Here is a 22,886-nt window from a genome sequence, read left to right as displayed (position 1 = left end):
GCGGGAGGGCGGGGGGCGGGGGGCGGGGGGGGGGGCTGCCCGGAGGCCCGCGCCGCGCCTTTCCACGTGGCCGAAGGAGTCTTACCTTAAGGCGGCGTGCTGGGGTTAACGGGGTCACGAAGCCTTCGGAGCATCTCTGAGAGTCACAACGTTATCTCCAGAAAAGCGTCCGCACCCGCCAGAATTCACTGGTAAGAGGTAAGGTAAGTTCACAGCATCCTTTCCAGAATGGAGCCAATGAAAGGTCGTAGGGGTCAATGAAAGGGTCGTAGGAGCCAATGAAAGGGTCGTAGGGGTCCTGCACCGGGGACTCGAGGGCCGAGACCGTCCGAAAAGACGGGCTCGCGGGGACCTGTGGGAACAGCCCTCTTGCCACGTTGGAAAGATGAACCAGAGGGGCACCTGGAGGCCCCGCGGTTGAGCACCTGCCTTGGGCCCAGGTCGTGACCCCGGGTCCTGGGATCGAGTCCTGCGTCGGGCTCCCCGCTTCTCCCTGTGCCTGAGTCTCTGCCTCTCTCTCTCTCTCTCTCTGTGTGTCTCATGAATAAATAAATAGAATATTTAAAAAAAATAAAAATAAAAGAAATAAAAAGAACTACAAAGACAGAAATTCCAAGGGACAACCTGTAATACCAATGGGGATACACGCTCTGTTAAATTAAAAATAGGGATGTGATCCTCTTTGTTATCAGAGCATCCTCCTTCCTCCTTCCTCCTCCCCCCCCCCACCTTCCCACCACTAGTGTGTAGTTTCCCACACTTTATTTTCCAAGTCTTCCTCGCCGCTCCACAGAGTGGCTCTTGGGTTGCATTTTGAACAATAAGAAATTGAGCAGTTAGAAATTGTTTCAGATGTTGACATGATACAACTTCGTACGACTGTCAACTTAGTTTATACTGTTGACATATTGGGTGATACGCAGTTGTATTTACTAGTTTAAGTCATTTGTAGGAGGTTACGGATACGTTGTTAAACCTGCCACTAATAGGGGTTTATCAGTATGACAGACTGACAAAATGTACTGTATGATGATGCAAGATTACAGGAGGAGATAAAAGGATACAGTGATAATAGGCTACATAGACGCAACGTGGTCACTGGCCTTTAAAAAAAAGAAACCAAAAAAATAAATAAAAATAAAAAAATTAAAAAAAGAAACCTTTCAATCAATCAATCGATCGATCAATAACATTTCATTAGATGAATTGAGTTCTTTTTTTTTTTTTGGTCTAAGATTTATTTATTTATTTGACAGAGAGAGCTGGTACACAAGCAGGGGCAGCCCCCAGGAGAGGGAGAAGCAGGTTCCTCTCTGAGTAAGGAGCCCCCTGCGGGCTGGATCCTAGGAATCAGGGATGTGACCAGAGCTGAAGGCAGAGGCTTCGCGGACTGAGCCACCCAGGTGCCCCAAACCAAATTAGTTTTTAACTTAAAATGCTAATTAATACTAAAAACTGCTGTGAGATTAACAAGTAGTATGCGGGGGGGGGGGGGGGGGGGGTTACACATATCTGTGATTTGTAATTTTTTTCACAGAAACCCCTTTCTTGGGTGCCTGGATGATTTAGTTGGTAGGGCCTATGACTCTTGATCTCTGGGTCATGAGTTCAAGCCCCATGCTGGGTGTGGAGCCTACTTTTAAAGAAAGAAAAGAAACATCCCATTCTCCCCTGGGCAGTAGCTCCTGCTGCAGTGCATTTTGGGGGATAGCAGTTTTTGCAAATTTAGACCACCTAGTGGACCTAATTTCCATTTCAGTCAACAGGGCTACACTACATCAGATCACAAGATGATAATTTTTTTTAATATTTTATTTATTTATTCATGAGAGACAGAGAGAGAGAGAGAGAGAGAGAGGCAGAGACCCAGGCAGAGGGAGAAGCAGGCTCTGTGCAGGGAACCCAACGTGGGGCTCGATCCCAGGAAACCCCAGGATCAGGCCCTGGGCGGAAGGCGACGCTAAACTGCTGAGCCACCCGGGCTGCCCACAAGATGAGAATTTTAATTTAGCTCAAATATTTAATATTACACAAAGAGTTGAATAAATCAGATGGTGCCTTTGGTTGGGGCCTGTGGATAAATTTAAAGTTATTTTTTGGGGGCACCTGGGTGGTTCAGTGGTTGAACCTCTGCGTTTGGCTCAGGTCCTCATCCTGGGGTCCTGGGATCAAGTCCCACATCAGGCTCCTCGCAGGAAGCCTGCTTCTCCCTCAATGTCTCTGCCTCTCTGTCTCTCATGAAAGAATAATAAAATTTTAAAAAATAAAAAATAAAATAAAGTTGTTTTTTAATGCAGGAGGAGCAGCTTCACTGTCAATACTCTGAACCTTGTAACAGGCTTTTATTTTCTTATATTTTCTCTTACAGTTTATTTACTGCTTATCTATTTCTTTAAGAGGATAAAAACTAACCCAGAGAAGAAAGTTCCTTTCTACTGCCTCACCTTGCTCATCCCAAGCCTCAAGGTTAGCTAATCACCAACAATATCTTAAGAATGGATTCATTACAAAGCCCCATCCCTCCACTCTGCACCCCATCTCCTCTCACCTTCTTAAGGAGCTCATTCTTTTGGCTCTGTCTGCCCCTTCCTGAATCATCAATCTTTCTCACTCTTTCAGATCATTCCGGCCCACATACAAGCAATATAAACAAGTACCGTGTTCTAGTTATCTCACAAAGTGAGAGATATGTTATTTAATTTAAAAAATTGAATAGATATACTTTTTTTTTCCACTTTATTTTTGAGATTAATTCTGTGTTTATATATACATTTGGGGAATGCCTGGGTGGCTCAGTGGGGTTGAGCATCTGCCTGATCCCAGGTGGGGGGGGGGGGGTAGGGATGGAGTCTCACATGAGGTTCCCCACAGGGAGCCTGCTTCTCCCTCTGCCTGTGTCTCTGCCTCTCTTTCTCTGTGCGTCTCTCATGAATAAATAAATAAATAAAATCTTTAAAAAAGGAACACTTAGGTGGCTCAGCAGTTAAAGCGTCTGCCTTTGGCTCAGGTCGTGATCCTGGGGTCCCGGGGATCGAGTCCCACATCGGGCTCCCTGCATGGAGCCTGCTTCTCCCTCTGCCTGTGTCTCTGCCTCTCTCTGTGTGTCTCTCATGAATAAATAAATAAAAAATCTTAAAAAAAAATAAAGAAAAAGAAAAGCTTAAAAAAAAAAAATCACATGCACGTTTCCCCAAACAATATATTGATTAGTTTTGTTCTTGAAATGTACATAAATGATGTATTATAGGTCACACATGATACACTATCTGTTGATGACTTGTGCTTTCACTCAATATTAGAGTTCTAAGATTGATTCACTTGTCTGTTGTCTCCGAGTTATATAGTTCATCCATCTCTCTTTTTTTTAGTTCATCCATTTTTTTCTGCTTATAATATTCCATAGCATAAGTTTACCATAATTTATTATTTTTGTTTTTGTTTTTTTCAGAAACAAGAAAAATGTTTTTTTTCCATGTTTTTGTCAATATATATTTTTTTCAGTCTTTTGTAGAATTTTATTTCCTCTCTTCAGTCCTAATAATATGATATCCAAATTTTATTTTAACTGGAGGGTCTGTAAACATGGGCTTATCCAGCCCACTTATAGGCAAGGCAAATACTGCTTCTTGAAAAGGTCCCACCATGGAATGTCTGGTCATCCAATCCATGTCATCCCTTTGCCTGGCTTTATTTTCACAATACTGTGCGGCCACTTCATTGAATTCTTTTTTTAAAAAAATATTTTATTTATTCATGAAAGACACAGAGAGGCAGAGACATAGGTAGAGGGAGAAGGAGGCTCCCTGCAAGGGCGCCTGATGCAGAACTCAATCCGAGGACCCCAGGATCATGCCCTGAGTCAAAGGGCTTGTGATTTTTTTTTAATCAGTTATGTATTTATTTGCATAGATTCAAAGGAAAGAATTAAAAATCCAACATAATATTCCATGAGGTCTACAATTTAATTATTAATCCAATTTTTTTTTTAAAGGTTTTCTTCCACTAACTTTAGGATGGGACTATTTCACATCAACACTGAAGCTCAACCACTGAGCCACCCAGGTGCCCCATTCATTGAATCTCTTTACAGACTTTAGCTTTTTCATGGCTCCCATGATTTCCCCTTGTTTTTCACATGGAATGTGTCTGGCCTTTCCTGCATTGCCACCACCTTTGGAATCCTGAGCCTTTTTGTCAGAACTGCCACTGCTGCTTCCCCTTCCCCTGAATCACTTTTTCCATTGGGTGGCACCTTCAAAACGTGCAGCTGAACTGCCAGTATGTTTTTTTTAATCAAAGTACAGTTGAGGGGATCCCTGGCTGGCTCAGCGGTTTAGCGCCTGCCTTCAGCCCAGGGCGTGATCCTGGAGTCCCGGGATCGAGTCCCACGTTGGGCTCCCTCCATGAAGCCTGCTTCTCCCTCTGCCTCTCTCTCTCTCTCTCTCTCTGTCTCTCATGAATGAATAAATAAAATCTTAAAAAAAAAAAAAAGTACAGTTGATACACATGCTATGCTAATTTCAGGTGTCTAATATAGTGATTCAACTTCTGTATATGTTATGCTGTGCTCACCACAAGTGTAACTCCCATCTGTCACCATACAACACTGTTACAATTCCATGACTATATTCCCTGTGCTGTACCTTTAATCCCTGTGACTTATGTATTCTAGAACTGGAAGCCTATGTCTCCTACTTCCCATCATCCCTTCACCATCATTTATTTTTTATTCTTCTGATGATGGACTACGGCTACTTTCTATTTTTTTTTCTATGATATTGGAAAATGTATCCATGAACCATTTTTCAAATATATTTAAGCCAAAATTTTCAGAGTGTCAATTTGGGAGTAAAAAGACTGGAATTTTGAGTATGCATATGTTCAGCCTTCTAAGATAAGCCATACTATTTTCCAAAATGATTATTACCTGACCAAGCAGAATGTGAGACTTTCCATTTGGTTCACATTCTTTCTAGCAAGTGCAGCTTTACACTGTCATGCTTCTTAATTTTTGTTAATTTAGTGGGTGTGGAATGCTATCTCATTGTGCTCTTAATTTGCATTTCTCTGATTACTCATGAAGTTGAGCATCTTTTCATTTGCTTGTTAGCAATTTTTGTTTCTTCATCTGTTTTGTCCAATTTTATTGGACAAAATAAAAAATTTTTATTTTTAAAGATTTATTTATTTAAGAGAGACAGAACACATGCTAGCAGGGCGAGGGGGCAGGGCGCAGAGGGAGAGGGAGAAAAGCCAACTCTGTGCTGAGCTCAGAGAACCAAAAGGGGCTCGATCCCATGACCCTGAGATCATGACCTGAGCCAAAATCAAGAGTCAGATGCTCAACAGGCTGAGCCACCCAGATGCCCCTAAAGGTTTTATTTTTAAGTAATCTCTACACCCAATGTGGGGCTCACATTTCTAACCTTGAGATCAAGAATCACATGCTCCCTCCAACGAGCCAATCAGGTACCCCAGTGACTTCTTATTTTATTTTTATTTATTTTATTTATTTATTTTCAAAGATTCATTCATTCATTCATTCATTCATGAGTGACACAGTGAGAGAGAGAGAAGCAGAGACATAGACTGAAGGAGAAGCAGACTCCCTGCAAAGAGCCCTATGTGGGACTCGATCCCGGATCCTGGGATCACGCCCTGGGCCAAAGGCAGACACTCAACCGCTGAGCCACCTGAGCATCCCAATTTCTTATTTTAATGTAATTATAGGGGAGGGAAAAAGCCTTTTCCTTCATCCTGATATGTTCAATAACTGGGATCTTGCAAGTTAAACTGAGAAAAGACAGATTAACAGGAGAAAAAAACCCAGAGGTTTTTTTTTTTTTCTTCTTTTGCAAAGTTTATGTGTGCAAAGTATATGCACAGGAGAACTCAATGATGAGCACCTCAAAGGGGTGGCTAGAATTAGGGGATCATATATCATCTTAACAAAGGGCAATGTAGGGATCCCTGGGTGGCGCAGCGGTTTAGCGCCTGCCTTTGGCCCAGGGCGCGATCCTGGAGACCCGGGATCGAATCCCACGTGGGGTTCCCGGTGCATGGAGCCTGCTTCTCCCTCTGCCTATGTCTCTGCCTCTCTCTCTCTCTCTCTCTCTCTCTCTGTGTGACTATCATAAATAATAATAAATAAAAAATAAATAAATTAAAAAAAAAGGGCAATGTAAAGTGGAGAAGTAGCAAGACAAAGGAAAATGGTTTGGGCTTCTGGAGTTGGTAAACTGCAGGAAGATAAATATGGGGGGGAACTAATGGAAGAGAGAGGCTATTTTATTTATTTTTATTTTTAAAAAAGATTTTATTTGTTTATTCATGAGAGACACACAGAGAGAGAGGCAGAGACGTAGGTAGAGGGAGAAGCAGGCTCCATGCAGGGAGCCTAATACGGGACTTGATACCAGGACCCCGGGATCACACCCTGAGCTGAAGGCAGATGCTCAACCACAGAGCCACCCAGATGCCCCATGTTTGCTAATGTTTTGCTTAGGATTTTCATATTTATGTTTATGGGCAAAATTAGGCTTTTTCCTTTCTTTAACTGTCCTTGTAGAGCTTTAGAATTTCAATTATATCAGCCTCATTGAATGGTTAAAGGAATGTTACCTCTCTTTTTATATCTGGAAGAATTTGTACAAGATTGGAATAATCTTAGTTAGCTCTTTAAAGTTTGGCAGATTATATCTGTATGTCTTGGTTTGTGTGTGTTAAGATTTTTTAATCTACTGATTAAATAATTTTTATTTACTTTTATTTATTTTAAAAAGATGTATTTATTTTAGAGGGGGAGAGAGAGCTTGTTCAAGGAGGAGGAGGGGCAGAAGGAGAAGGAGAGAATCCTCAAGAAGACTCCTTGCTGAGTGAAGAGCCCAACATGAGCCTTGATCCTAGGACCCCAAGATCATGACCCAAGTGGAAACAAAGAGTTGGATGCTCAACCAACTGAGCCACCTGGGTGCTCTTAAATTATTATTATTATTTTAAAGATTTTTTATTTATTTATTCATGAGAGGCACACAGAGAGAGAGAGAGAGAGAGAGAGAGAGAGAGAGAAGCAGGCAGAGACACAGGCAGAGGGAGAAGCAGGCTCCATGCAGGGAGCCAGATGTGGGACTTGATCCCGAGTCTCCAGGATCATACCCTGGGCTGAAGGAAGGTGCTAAACCTCTGAGCCACCCGGGCTGCCCTATTTTTTTTTTTTTTTTTTTTAATAAGACTACGCAGGGTGCCTGGGAGGCTCAGTGGTTGAGTGTCTGCCTTGGGCTCAGGTCATGATCCCAGGATTCTGGGATTGAGTCCCACACTGGGCGTCCCACAGGGAGCCTGCTTCTCCCTCTGCCTATGTCTCTGCCTGTTTCTCATGAATAAAAAAAAAAACAAAAAAAAAAAAAACAGGACTACTCAAACTTTCTATTTCTTTTTGAATTAGTTTTAAGTTAAATTTTCCATGAATTATTTCATTGTTTCCCAATTAAATGGCTTAAAATTGTTAATAATACTTTTTTTTAAAATGATAATGTATTATCATTTTAACTTATTTACATCCTCTTTATTTTTTCTTAATCCATCTTTCCAGAGGTTGTCAGTTTTAATAGTGTTTTTAAATACCCAACTTTTGGCTTTTAAGAAATTTCTTTGATGATATTTGTGTTTTCTAGTTAATTGGTCTATTTTTTCCTTATCATTGCCTTCCTTTTACTTTCTGTTTATTTTGTTGTATTTTTTCTTTTTCTTTTTTTTTTTTTTAAGATTTTATTTATTTACTCATGAGAGATAGAGAGAGAGAGAGAGAGGCAGAGACATCGGCAGAGGGAGAAGCAGGCTCCATGCAGGAAGCCCAGATGTGCAGACTTGATCCTGGCCTGGGGCCTCCGGGATCACGCCCTGAGCCAAAGGCAGACACTCAACCACTGAGCCACCCAGGCATCCCTTGTATTTTTTCTAATTTCTTTAGCTAGATGCTTAGCTCAACAACTTTTAGCCTCTTTTATTTTCTCATACAGGCATTTAGAGGTATACATTTTCCTCTAAGGACTAGCTTAACTGTATCCCACAAGTATTTTCAGTAGCATTCTTTGGATCACAGTTGGGATCACTGGTCTAGATTGATTTATCATGAATAAACTAAATTTGTTGAACACTTACTAAAAATCTAAATATAGATTTCTATAGTAATTGCCTTAGGATATGAAAAAACCTGCAGCAGATACTGCTGGCTTCTTTCCTTCTACCCATAACATAAAGTAAATCTATTGCATATTTTAGTTATGACTTACTCCCTCAAAGTTGCACAAACCTAATAATGTTCACTGTGAAAAGGATCTTAGAGTCAATAGGGATGACAATGCAATAACATGCAAGGAAGCGAGTGATCCAAAATATGAAATGAGAAATTCTTTCAGCCCTCTGCAAATATATTTAGGTACTGATGCTTCAGTTTTTTTTTTAAATAAATGTGCTTTTTACTTGTTCTCTACCCTAGCCTGAAGGACAAACCAAAAATTATAGCTTACTAGTAAAGTAAAAAAGGAAAAGTTCCTTAGCCAGGAGTATCTTCAGTTCTTTGAACCATGTGTTGTGGAATAACCTCAGGGGCAGCTTTTCATGTTTTGTGTAATTATGTTCAAGCTCTGAATCTATAATTTGTTCTAATTTTCCATGAACACTCCCTTGCCACCATTTATTCTCTGGTATCCAACAATTTCTAAGGTCTATATTGGGTACATATTGTATAGGTAACTAGGAACCTTTAGAAAATCTTTTGTTATTATTGTTACAAGGACCAGGATGATCCTTATACAGTTGAGGCTGTTTCTCAACTATATAACTATATATATATAACTATATATATCGTTTATTTTTTAATCTTTAAAAAAATAACATGTGTATTTTTAAAATTTTATTTTTAAATAAAAATTGTATTTAAAGTATACAACACACATAAAAATGAAGTGAACAACACCATGATGTGATACACATAATACAGAGTGAAATGATTGCTAGTCAAGCTAATTAACATATCATTTCATATGGTTACTATTTTCCTGTGTGTGATGAAGGCACCTGAAATCTTTTTTTTTTTAAAAGATTTTATTTATTCATGAAAGACAGAGCCGGGGATTGGGGTGGGGGGGTAGGCAGAGACACAGGCAGAGGGAGAAGCAGGCTCCATGCAGGGAGCCAGATGGGGGACTCGATCCCGGGACTCCAGGATCATGCCCTGAGCCGAAGGCAGACGCTTAACCACTGAGCCATCCAGGGATCCCTTTTTTTTTTTTTTTCTTTTTTAAGATTTTATTTATTGAAATCTACTCGCAGTAAATTTCCCTTATTCAGTGTATTTTTTTTCTTATTTTAAAGATTTTATTTATTTATTCATGAGAGCGAGAGAGAGAGAGAGAGAGAGAGAGAGAGAGGGAGAGGGAGAGGGAGAGGGAGAGAGAGGGAGAGAGGGGCAGAGACACAGGCAGAGGGAGAAGCAGGCTCCATGCAGGGAGCCCGATGCAGGACTTGATCCCAGGTCTCCAGGTTCAGGCCCTGGACTGAAGGCGGCACTAAACCGCTGAGCCACCCAGTCTGCCCTCAGAGCAGTATTATTAACTATAGTCATCATGCTCTCATGGACTTACTGTACATAACTGCAACTTTGTTCCAGTATCTCCCCATTTCCCCTCCTTCCTGTTCCTGGTAACCACTGTTGTACTCTGTGCTTCTGTGTATTTGACCTTTTAGATTCCAAATATAAGTGAGATCATGCAATTTTTTTCCTTCTGTGTCTGCCTTATTTCATTTAGTATAATGTCCTCCAGGTTCATCCATATTGTTGCAAATGGCAGGTATTACCATGTGTATTTATATTAGGTTGAACCATATGAGATTGCTGATATTTGATCGTTTTTAACCAACAAGGTAGCAATTTTAAATGGCTCAATCTTTTATAATTAGAGTTTGAATAGAAGCAGATCTATGGCATGGTCATAAAACTCCTTTTTCTGCTAAGGGAAAAAAATTGGGGAAAATAAAAGAGCCATCATAGGTAGTTGTGTCTTATCTTAGTAACCTTAAAATTCAATGCCACTAACTAACTTAATGTTGAACTTTTGATAAACCATTCAAGTCTGATCAGGTAAAAAGCCTTTGCTTGGAGTCTGAAGGGGGAAGGTCAGTGGTGCTTCCAATGCTTTGGCACACTATTAAATGGGCTTTGTCTTCTTTTTAACACCTGAGGGAAAATGCTGGGGGGAGTCAGAGACAGAGCTGAAAGGATCAACAGCACAAAGAACCAGGCCAAATTCACTTATTCACTGTCAGGCAGTCTTAACTGTCATATGAAGAAACAAGACTATTGCTGTTTGAAGAATCTCAAACTAAGATATTCCAGAGTATAAATTTACAATGCAGTAAATGCCATCTGTCCTCTAGAACAGCTTTGTTGTTAACTTGTAGTACTCTAATCGTTTATTTTTTTAAAAAATAAATTTTATTTATTTATTCATGAACAACACACAGAGAGAAAGGCAGAGACACAGGCAGAGGGAGAAGCAGGCTCCATGCAGGGAGCCCGATGTGGGACTCGATCCCAGGTCTCCAGGATCACGACCTGAGCCAGAGGCAGATGCTCAACCATTGACCCACCCAGGCATCCCTCTAATCATTTATTTAAAAAAATAATAAAAAAATTTCAGAACGATTGCCAATTTAAAACCAAGGTTTATAAAATAGCAATATAGGGGCACGTGGGTGGCTCAGTGGTAGAGCATCTGCCTTTGGCACAGGTCGTGACCTCGGGGTCCTAGGGATCAAGTCCTGCATCAGGCTCCTGTAGGGAGCCTGCTTCTCCCTCTGCCTATCTCTCTACCTTTCTCTCTCTCTCTTTTTTTTTTTTTTTTTATGATAGTCACAGAGAGAGAGAGGCAGAGACACAGGCGGAGGGAGAAGCAGGCTCCATGCTCCGGGAGCCTGATGTGGGATTCGATCCCGGGTCTCCAGGATCGCGCCCTGGGCCAAAGGCAGGCGCCAAACCGCTGCGCCACCCAGGAATCCCTCTACCTTTCTCTCTGTGTGTCTCTCATGAGTAAATAAATATAATCTTAAGAAAAGAAAGAAATTCAGGTAAGAGTCTGGTTTAAAAGTTGGCCATGTCTTCAGCACTGGCTGGCTGGTCAACACAAATCTTCCTGTCCAGTTAGCAAGAGGAGCTTGGGGCATGAATCTGGTTGTCAGGATCCATTGACATCTTCCAGTTCACTTTTATCTTTTTTTTTTTTTAAGATTTTATTTATTCATGAAAGACAGAGAGGCAGAGACACAGGCAGAGAGAGAAGCAGGCTCCTCTCAGGAAGCACGATGTGGGACTCGATCCCAGGACCCCAGGATCACGCCCTAAGCCAAAGGCAGACACTCAACCTCCTGAGCCACCCGGGCGTCCCACTTTATCTTGATTCCATTTTTACCCAGCAACAGATAATCTTGAGGCTGTTCCTCAACTAGATTTTCCTCTTGGGAACTGTGTATGCTGGCCACACAAGTATTCTATTCTTGTCAGTAATCTTCCTCAAGACAAATGAATAAATGGATGAACAGAAAATAGAATTCTCTAGAATGGTTATGAGCATGGATTCTGAAGCCAGATATCTTGGATTCAGATCTTGGTTCTACTAATTAGCAGTGTGACTTTGACCTTATCATTTAACCTCATGCCTCAGTTTCCTTAACTGTAAAATGGGCATAAAACTATATCTATTGTATGGGACAGCTGGGTGGCTCCTCGGTTGAGTGTCTGCCCTTGGCTCAGGGTGTGATCCTGGCTCAGGGATTGAGTCCCACATTGGGCTCTTCACAGGGAGCCTGCTTCTCCCTCTGCCTTTGTCTCTGCCTCTCTCTCCGTGTCTCTCATGAATAAATAAAGAAAATCTTAAAAAACAAACAAACCTATATCTATCTTAAAGGACCCTGAGAATTAAATGAGTTAATATATGTGAAGTATTTAGGACAGTGCATGGCATGTTGGTAAGTAATCTATAAATGTTAAAAAAGAAAAAAAAAAGAAAGAAAAAGATGCGCTCCAGATTGTTGCTCACAGACAGGGTGTCTCTCTAACACCCTTCAATGAACTAGAGAGTTGAGTCATCCTTCCCTATGGCTTCTCTGTGAAAATCTGAACTTCCTCTCACACATGGCCAAGGCAGACCTTTGTCAAAAGCCCTTAATACGGTTAGGAATGTTCTTTCTTTGACAAGTGTCCTGCTGGGACGCTGTGATACTCTGAGAAGTCTGTCCCTCTGTGCATAGGTGTGCTCTTGGCCAGCACGCTCTCCAGCCAAGGGTGCTGGCCACATGACCATCCCAAGGAGACAGATGATGGAAAGGTCTTCCAGACATTCCCACCCATCCCCTTACTGGCAGAGCCACCATGCATGCAGTCGGGCTTGTTGCACTTGGGTCTGGACAGAAGTGGAGGGTGGGTGAGGGGTGAGGGGCGGACAGTGGGGAAGAGTAGAACTCAGCCCGCTCCCCCCCCCCATCAGCACACACACTACACATATTCTCATTCTGAGGAACTGACTGGAACCCTGTAAGGGACTGCAAGAAAAACAGCTGGAGGCTGAAGCAGTGACTTTGAGCATGGTTCTCAAAGTGTGATAGTGGGATCATTATCTGCATTAGCATCACTTAGGGACTTAGAAGTGTACAGTCTAGGGTCCTGCCCCTGACCTAGTAGTAAGTCAGAAGCTCTGGAGTAGAGCCCAGTAATCCTTTAACAAGCCTTGGGGGCGGGGGGGGGGGGGGCGGTATTATGATAGTCAAGTTTGAGAAGCACAGGCCTAGAGCTACAGCAGCTGTCCTCTCCTGTCCCACCCCCGCCTCTATTTCTCTCCATCCCGGGTTGCCTGTCCTCACGCTGTTGGTGTTGTGGTGGTGGTGTTGTGGTTGTTGCCAACTCTCCCCCACCCCCCACCACCATCCCTTTTAAGAGAAAGAGAAGGGCTGTTGAGGTCTTTCCAAGCTGTTATGCCCACGTGAGCCCCATTGTCTCAGAGAACCTGGGGAGGGGATTTGGCTTTTTCTCTCCTTGGAGATGAGAGATTCCAAAATGCTTTCTTTCTGCAGGTGAAAATTAGATAATCAGGCTTAGTAAACCGGATTATAAACACAGCAGGATTTACAAAACCAAACTCTCCAGGCACAAAAAGACCTAAGGGAAAGAAGCTGAGTGGCGTATCCCTGATGAAGGAAGCTACCCCGGCCTGCCCCAGCCGAAGAACTGAAAGGGCATCACGTTGCACCAATGAGAGCTTTTTCCATTCTTCTGTAAGATTTAGCATTTAGGATTTCCCCCAGAGACCTTAGGTGTTTTCTGTGCGATCTTCTGACCCAGATTGGAGTGAACCTATCATCTATAACTCTCTGGCGGAAACCCCTGAAGCCACTTGGATGGGCGCAGAAGCATTTGGCTGCCCTCCCACTTCGGGAAGGGTGGGAGGGGCTGTTCCCTTCAGCTGCCCTTCCAGAGGGCTTGCGGTGGCAGAAAGAGAACTGAGTCCACAGGTGCATTCATGGAGTTTTGAGCTGTCAGTCTTCTATCCACTAGTTCCTCTTGTTGGGTTTACAGATGAATAAAGTGAGACAAGAAGGGTTAAGGAAGGTTCTTGATTACCCAGCTTGTTAGTGGCAGGTTTTTGTTTTATTATACAGAATAATTATATTGAGGTAGAACTTACCTACTGTTTTGTGGGTTAGCGATTGTCTAAAGCTATGGTGTCCAATATTGTAGCTACTATCACATCCAGGTATCTTAAATCAATTAAAAGTTCAGGGATCTCTGTGTGGCTATCATAAAAAAAAAAAAAAAAAAAAAGTTCAGGGAATCCCTGGGTGGCTCAGTGGTTTAGCGTTTGCCTTTAGCCCAGGGCATGGTCCTGGAGTCCTGGGATCGAGTCCTATGTCAGGCTCCCTGCATGGAGCCTGCTTCTCCCTCTCCCTGTGTCTTTCTCTCTCTCTCTCTCTCTCTGTCTTTCATGAATAAATAAATAAAATCTTTAAAAAAAAATTAAAAGTTCAGTTCATCATTTGCACTTACCACTTTCTAAGGGGTGAAGATACAGAATATTTCCATCACTGCAGAATGCTCTATCGGATGCACTGGTCTAAAGTGATTGTTGTCATCTTATAAGCTGACACGTGTCATACAGAAGTCATTTGAATCGGGATCCCTGGGTGGCTCAGTGGTTGAGCGTCTGCCTCTGGCCCAGGGCGCAATCCCAGAGTCCCAGGATCGAGTCCCACATCGGGCTCCCTGCATGGAGCCTGCTTCTCCCTCTGCCTGTGTCTCTGCCTCTCTCTCTGTATCTCTCGTGAATAAATAAAATCTTAGAAAAAGAAAAAAGTCATTTGAATCATTCACTTGTCTGATGTGTCTCAAAGATATTGCCAAGAAACGGAGCATAATGCTCAGGTCTCCAGCAGACTGAACTAACACATAAATAAGATACACTGAGGTATAAAGCAAGATACACACTAATTGCCTACCTGTCTGTTGTTCACATGTCATTGTCTGGTAAATAGTACCCGTGTATATATGTTCACTTAATTATTCTCTCAGCCATTGTGCCTTTATTACATCCCTACTATGTTCTAGACATAGTACAGGTGCTAGGATATTGCCCTGCCCTTAAGAACCTACTGTCCAGAGGAGACAGACAAAAGGAAAGACTATTGTCATGCAACATGGTATGTTTTAATATGTGTCATGATATGAAGGGCCTTAAGGAAGCAGAAAGAGGAAATAAACATGCTGGGCCTGGGAGAATTTGTCAAGACTTCTCAGAGAGGGTTATATTTGAGCTGAGGTCTTCAAGGATGGGTAGGAGTCTGCCTGTGGACTAAGGCACCATCAAAGCATATGCCAAAGCACAGAGATGAAATGGCTGCTGTGCCAGGGCCAGGTGGGCACAGGTAGGCACAAGAGGGGAACTTTGCCCCCTAAGCGTTAGCAGTCATTTCAGGTAGTCTTCTTCATACAGATTTTTTAAAAAAGATTTTATTTATTCATGAGAGACACAGAGAGAGAGAGGCAGAGACACAGGCAGAGGGAGAAGCAGGCTCCTGTGGGGAGCCTGATGTGGGACTCGATCCCAGAACCCTGGGATCACGCCCTGAGCTGAAGGCAGATACTCAAACGCTGAGCCACCCAGGCGTCCTGAGAGAGAGAAAGAATCTTAAGTAGGCTCGACCCAGCCTGGAGCCCCACTGGGGTTCAATCTCACAACCCTGAGATCTGACCTGAGCTGAAATCAAGAGTTGGTTGCTCAATCAACTGAGCCACCCGGTGCCCCACATTTTCCTGGCTGTTAAGTTTAACAACATCTCATCCTCCTATCTATTAGGGGCTCATTGATATGGTCCTTCCAACAACAGTTAAAATGTCTACTTCAATTTATCTGCTTTCTTTCTCTTGCTAAGTTTTTCTCTTTCCTTTATGATATATGACCTTTCTGTATAGAACTTTACAAAGGATGTCCGTGACATCCTATCAGCATTATAAATGGAGAATTTTCAGGAATAGCTTCATTTTTAAAAGGGCATCTCTTGTATCCGAATGACTGCAGGGATTTCTGCTGTGAGTAAATGTGCCAGGCAAATGCTGCTCTTAATTCTGAGGAATTAGTAATAGGCACCTAATTCATGCTAGGTCACTAACATGCAGGGAAAGCATACACAGAGAGGTGCGTCCCAAGTGTCAAAGTATTTAAAAACTATAAAGCAAGCTAACAAATAAATAAAATCTTCTTTATCTTCCCACATTGATAAATAAACCCTCATAATGGCAAAAATAAAACATGCTTGAAGCAATAGCTTTTCTATGACAGTTGGTGAATTATGACTAAGTCTAATGACTATTGCACATGTCTGAATGTCCTTTTAATGAGCTACTGATTTTTGGGAAGACCCAGAAAGACACATGATTTATAAATATTTCTACAAATCTGTTTTTTTACTTCTACTTCAGCAAAATCACTATGTTATCAAGATTTTTGGCAATGATCTAAAGGATTAAAAAAGAAATATAATTGTGTTCAAATATTGTTTGAATAGGTTTACATTCAAGTGTATATTAAAATAAGTACAAAACATAGAAAAATTAAGTAACTTTTTGAGGGGCACCTGGGTGAGTAGCATCTGCCTTTGGTTCAGGTCCTGGGGTCCTGGGGTCCTGGGATCAAGTCTCACATCAGGCTCCCCACAGGGAGCCTGCTTCTCCCTCTGCCTGTGTCTCTGCCTCTTTCTCTCTCTTTTTTTTCTGCCTCTCTCTTTGTGTCTCTCTTGAATAAATAAAATCTTTAAAAAAAAAAAAGGGGGATCCCTGGGTGGCCTGCCTTTGGCCCAGGGCGTGATCCTGGAGACCCGGGATCGAGTCCCACGTCAGGCTTCCGGCATGGAGCCTGCTTCTCCTTCCGCCTGTGTCTCTGCCCCCCTCTCTCTCTTTCTATGTCTATCATGAATAAATAAATAAAATCTTTTTTAAAAAAGTAACGTTTTGAAATACATATATTAAATATTTTCTTCTAAAATATTCAAAATTACTAAGAAGAGCAAATTATTAACCAATATCAACATTTTAATAAAAGTAAATACACATGACATTTTATGTATTTATTTATTTTAAGATTTTATTTAATTTATTTTGAAAGAGAGAGAGAAAGCATGTGCCTATGCTTGCCAGTGGGTGGAAGTTAGAAGGACAAACAGGTGCTGTTGGGCACGGAGCCCTATGCAGGCTCAGCCTCACAATCCTGAGATCACCACCAAAGCCAAAACCAAGAGTCAGATGCTCAACCCACTGAGCTACCCACATGCCCCATAAATCTGACATTTTAAATATCTTCTTTGAAAATTTAGTAAAAGCTATTGAATAATTCAGTAAAAACAAAGCATTTAAACTCTTGTGTTTGGTGTCCAGTGTAAGAAATGGATATCATGTATCCTGCCTATTACAGCAAATTTATGAGTATGCAAATTTATATTTAATATCACAAAATGTTCTTTAGCAGTTATAGGCAATTGTGTTGAATACCACCCTGTCATCAGAACCTCCAGAACCATGAATTAGAACATGAAGAGAAGCAAGAAAATGGACCTTCAGCATCCCCTGGGAAATGCAAGAACCTGCTGCACTCACGATATGTCAGAGGAAGAATTGACAAGTTAATTTGTTTTGTTTTTCTCTTACCTAAGTGTGCCATTCATATGCTTTCCACAACCTGAAACAATGTCTGTCTTTGCCTTTGGCCATGGCACAACCCACTAACTCTCCTGGTATTTGTACTCAGGTGCCTTTTGTCTTGAGTGCAAAGGGCAAGAGATGTTAGAGAAGCATTTTCTGAGGGCTTGATCAGTGCTGGTCACAGAGGAGATGCATCCCAGTAGCACAAGTAGCACAAGGTCCCAGGGACCTCCCTAACCTGGGTCTAAGGCCAGGCCTAGATATGTCTACACCCTGTGTCTTGGTCTGTTTGGGTCTTGGTTGTTAGAATATGACAGACTGGGTGACTCATCAACAAATGTATTTCTCATAGTTTTATAGGCTAGGAATTTCAGGATTAGGAAATTCAGTGACATGCAGATTCAGTGTCTAGTGAAGATTGCTTCCTAATGTACAGACAGCCCTCTCACTGCATCCTCACATGGTAGAGGGGGTGAGAGAGTTCTGGAAAGCCCTTTTTCTTTTTCCCTAGAGATTTTATTCATTGAGAGACACAGAGTGAGTGAGAGAAAGAGAGAGAGAGAGAGAGAGAGAGAGAGAGAGACAGTAGGAGCAGGGTGAGGGGCAATGGGAGAGGGAGGGGCCGACTCCTGCTGAGCAGGGACCCTGATGCAGGACTTGATCCTGGAACTCCAGGATCATGACCTGAGCTGAAGGCATATGTCCAACCGACTGAGCCACCCAGGTGCTCCTGGAAAGTCTTTTGTAAAGAAACGAGTCCCTCCTCTCCTGATCCCCTCCCAGAGGCCCTACCTCCAAATACCATCAAATTGGGGATTAGGTTTCAGTTTACGGAAGAATGACAGGATATTCCACCCCAAAATATGCCTCTTAGGCATAAGGATTATTTTGAGGTGATTATTTTAAGAAACGGCAGACACAGGAGAAGCTCTAAAAATGGAGCAGAAATTAGACTTTTGTAAGGGAAACTTACATTTATACAGGAAATCCCAATTGTGAGGGTGACTCCCTCTCTGCACCAGGAAGAGAAGGTTGTCTCTAAATCACAAGAGACTGACCAGTTGGAGAAGGTGCCCTGTAACTGGCCTCCCCAACACCCTTTCTTTTCTTTCTTCTTCTTCTTCTTTTTTTTTTTTAATGTAGCTGAAGATGGTATTTAAGCCTGAATTTGAAGCTACCTCCTTGAGAGTTACTGATTTTTCCCTGAGAGTCTCCCATATATCCATGAAGTATCCATGTTCAAACAAACAAACAAACAAACAAACAAACAAACATCTTTGGGATCCCTGGGTGGCTCAGCAGTTAAAAGTGTCCGCCTTCGGCCCAGGGCGTGACCCTGGAGACCCGGGATTGAGTCCCACGTTGGGCTCCCTGCATGGAGCCTGCTTCTCCCTCTGCCTGTGTCTCTGCCTCTCTCTCTCTCTGTGTCTCTCATGAATAAATAAATCAAATCTTAAAAAACAAAACAAAACAAAACTTTTTTTTTGGTTTTTCTCTTGTTAATCTGCCTTTTGTTACAAGGGCCCTAGGCAAAAACCTCAAAAGAAATTTTATCCTTTCCTACAATATGAATTTTGAGGGAGACACATTCAGTCTATAACTTCCTGGCCTGGAATTTTATTTATTACCAATATATTACCTCAGATCTAGGTGATAAATGAAACCGTAGCCTCTTAGAATTGTTTGTAAAAGATGAGTGAGTGGGGGAGAATGATGGTGTCATAACAGCGTGATACTCGGTGTCACACGATTTTAAAAATGATGTCACTCTTTCTACTACGAGAACTTAATGAATGAGGACATTTTTGTAAGTACATCGTCCTTCCCACTACCTAACTTGACATAAAATCACATTAGGCACTATCATTTCTCCACCCTGGTTCCAATATATATTTTATGAATCTTACATTTCGTCTGTGAGTCACAGATGTAGATTTAGGACACGATTTTCATACTATCCGCTACGGTCACCAGGGGAACCATTACTTGGGAGCTTCTTTGTTCCATTTCAGCAGGACTGGGGATGTCCCTGGAGTCTTGCTGTGAAATGGCAGAGGTGGGGAGGGGGTACCTTGGGCTGCCTGAGACATCCTAATGGAAGTCCCCCCTGCTTACCAGAGTCAAGATAATTCATTTGGATCTGAGAAGATTAAACCACCTCTTTCAGGTTCACAGGGTCCACTCTACTGTGTGGAAACAATCCTGACTTGGGCGGTGCATCTGCACGGGACTTGCCTTTGACATCCCTGGCTTCTGCTCCACCAAATGCCCCCAGCCCCTGGTCAGGCCTACTAGCCCCTGGCCCAGCACTTAACATTTGTTATTAGATAGGTTGAATTGAAGATAAAAGGGTAATATTCAGAAAGAAACTTCCAGGAGGCGTTTGGGGAGATGGGACTAGAAATTTCAGCCAAAAGTCAGGATGGGCTTGGGGCTGCTCTTGGGTGGCAAGGGGAAGGCCTGAGAACAGATGCATGAACGTAACACATGAACAACTGAAGCAAGTGCACATTTGCATATATAATTGATGTTTGAACTGAGTGCTGTGTAGCACAGAAAGCGGGGAGGAGCTGGAGTGGGCCCCTTGGCTTGTACGTGGGATACTCAGGCTTTAGTGAAGCAAACAGTCCATCTGCGCACTCCTCTTTGGACTCCAGCTCACACTCAGGGGTGTGATGAGATAAACTGAGGCACATTAAGATGATGAAGCATTTATTTGGGCAAACATCCATTCCAGTTGGGCAACCCCAAATGGGAAGTGATTAAGAGCACCCCACTGAGAGGAGGTAGGGGCAAGACTCATGTGGAAGCAAAGCAAGGAAATCATTCGATGGGCTATAGCTTAAGCAGTTCTCTTATTTGGGAAAAGACTAGTTGGCTGTCTGTGATTGGTTGTCTTTAGATTTCAATTTCATAACCTTGAGGCATGTATAGGCTTAGGTTCTGGTTTGCATATGTAGGCTGCCAAGGCATTAGAGCCACCTCAGTGTAATGGCCTCCTGTTTAATTAATTTAAGAGGGAACAGATTCTCTTCACATAGCAGTCAGTGGGAAACTGGAGAATTTCTTGGAAAATACTCCCATCTTCCACCCTCCTTCGAGCCTCCTGCTCTGGCAAAGTGTCATGCAAGGAGAAGACTGAATCTTTGTGTTGACTGGCTAACGTGGTTTCCTGCTAAGAACTGCGGGGAAGAGTATAAGATAACTTACCAAGATATCTTCCTGGGAGCCCTCTGGGATTATGGTCACCTAGCCCTCCTGCAAATTGCCTTTCATTCTTTCTCTCAGCCTATAGGACTTTCCCAATCAGCCAGGGCAAATGTGAAGTTGTAAAAACAAATGCAAAACTTATTGTCTAGCCTGTCCTTGCTTTGAGGATCCAGATTTAAATGATAGTACTAAGCTCTTTACCTATTAAGAACAACGAAATATTTTCAATCTGTGTTTTTATGCTTCCAATTCTTTTGACTTTGAATTCTCTATACAAACACATGATGCCTTACACCGGTATTTGGACATCCTGTAATTCTAGTATCTCGGTGTTTAGTTGTTACAGAAAAGTGCTGTCCAATATGGTAGCCACTGGTCAACTGCCACTGAGAACCTGAATCATGGTCTGACTTGAGGTGTATTATAAATATAAAACACCCAGTGGATCTCAAAGTTTTAGTACATGTGGTGGACAGATTCTGAGCACTCAAAAATCTTTGTTTCACACTTGTATGGAATCTCCTCCCCTTTGTATATGGGTGAACCTGTGACTTGCTTCTAACACAATATGGCAAAAGTGATGGGGTGTCATTTCCACAATTACATTACATAGACTGTGACTTCTATCTTGCTAGCAGATTCCTTCTGTTGACTTCTTTGGTGGTTTTGATGAAGTAACCCACCCCAGAGAACTAAGGGAAGCCTCCAGCTGGCAGCCAGCAACAAGATGAGTCCCTTAGTCTGGTAGCCCACAAAGAACTGAATCCTGCCAATAACTCTATGAGCTTGGAAGTGGATACTCCTCCATTTGAGCCTCAGGGGAAATCCCAGCCTTGGCTCACACCTGGACTGCAGCCTCCTGAGAGACCCTGAAACAGAGGGTGCACTAAGTTATGTCCAGATTCTTGACCCACAGAAACTACGAGATAATATGTTCTTGTAAGCTGCTGTTTGTAGTGATTTATAATGCTACAATAGATGACTACTGAACCAAAAAAGATCGTCTACTATCTCATTAATAATTGTGTAATTTTTTTTTTTTTTTGAGAGTGAGAGAGAAAGATTGGGGCAGAGAGGGGGAGAGGGAGAGAGAGAATCTTAAGTAGGCTCCACACCTGGTGTGCAGAGCCTGACACCAGACTCCATTTCATGACCCTGAGATCATGACCTGAGGCTAAATCAAGAGTCAGACACGTAACCAATTGAGCCACTCAGGCACTCCAATAATAGCTTAATATTGACTATATGTTAAAATGATAGTATTTTGGATATATTAGGTTAAATAAAATATTTTACCAAAATTAATTTTACCTTTTTAAATTTCTAAAAATTTATTTAAAATTTATTTTAAAAGATTTATTTATTTATTTATTTATTTATTTATTTATTTATTTATGAGAGACAGAGAGACAGAGACAGAGACACAGGCAGAGGGAGGAGCAGGCTTCATGTAGGGAGCCTGACGTGAGAATTGATCCTGGGTCTGCAGGGTCACGCCCTGGGCTGAAGGCAACCCCAAACCGTTGAGCCACCCGGGCTGCCCTTTTTTTTTTTTTTTAAGATTATTTATTTATTCATGAGACACAGAGAGAGAGACAGAGACAGAATTTTACCTTTTCTTTAAAAACACTTTTTAAACATGGCTACTAGAAAACTGAAAAATTGGGCAGCCCCCGTGGCACAGTGGTTTAGCGCCGCCTGCAGCCCGGGGTTTGATCCTGGGGGACCCTGAATCGAGTCCCACGTCAGGCTCCCTGCATGGAGCCTGCTTCTCCCTGTGCCTCTGCCCCTCTCTCTGTGTGTCTCTATGAATAAATAAATAAAATATTAAAAAAAAAGAAAACTGAAAAACTAAAATATGTGGCTTGCATTATATTTATGTGGGACAGCACTGGCATAGAACTCCAAAGAGAGAATTTCATGTAGTTTATGCAGTCCAGCATGCTGGAGAGAGCCGGTTGTTACATCCTTAGCATCACCCTGTCACTTACCGGGGTATGCTGTTGAAATGGAAAATAATCTATCACTTCTGGAAAAGAATGATTCACTCTTTTTTGGAGATGGGGGAAACTGTTGTATAATTTTTGCCCCAAGGTGAAATCTGCTTAGTCTTCTTACTTTTGGATGCTGCCTTCAGGGTTTAATTTGTTTCAAATTAAGAGCAGGTGGCAGATGCAATTAAAGGGAAAAAAACAATTGCAAATCAAGCACGATTTTTAAAACTTATTTGCAATGGCAGCTACACATTCAGGGAATAAATGCTAATTATTTTGAATTATTTGTTTACTCATTGTGTCATATGTGTGCCATTTACTGATTAATGCTTTACAACTTATGCTACCTCTTTTATTGCTAATTAATAAAGCTAAAATGCAGGGTGCCTGGCTCGCTCAGCCAGTAGACCATGTGACTCTTGATCTCAGGATTATGAGTTCAA

At 42.1% G+C, this 22,886-nt stretch overlaps 1 long non-coding RNA gene across 2 annotated transcripts; it reads left to right on the top strand.

Annotated features, from left to right (window-relative positions):
* The first annotated feature begins 36 nt into the window (after positions 1-36).
* On the top strand, positions 37-21,447 carry LOC140595599 (uncharacterized). 2 transcript variants are annotated; one of them, XR_011997312.1, is made up of 3 exons: positions 37-203; positions 2,369-2,466; positions 17,064-21,447. It is a non-coding gene; the product is annotated as an uncharacterized lncRNA (long non-coding RNA). The 2 variants fall into 2 exon arrangements; XR_011997315.1 differs by lacking the exon at positions 17,064-21,447 and adding an exon at positions 6,798-7,174.
* The last annotated feature ends 1,439 nt before the right edge of the window (positions 21,448-22,886 follow it).

Source organism: Vulpes vulpes, chromosome 1, assembly GCF_048418805.1.
Source record: "Vulpes vulpes isolate BD-2025 chromosome 1, VulVul3, whole genome shotgun sequence".
Taxonomy (NCBI): Eukaryota; Metazoa; Chordata; class Mammalia; order Carnivora; family Canidae; genus Vulpes; species Vulpes vulpes.
Note: the sequence above shows the minus strand (reverse complement) of the source record. Positions and strands in the feature narration are given on the sequence as shown.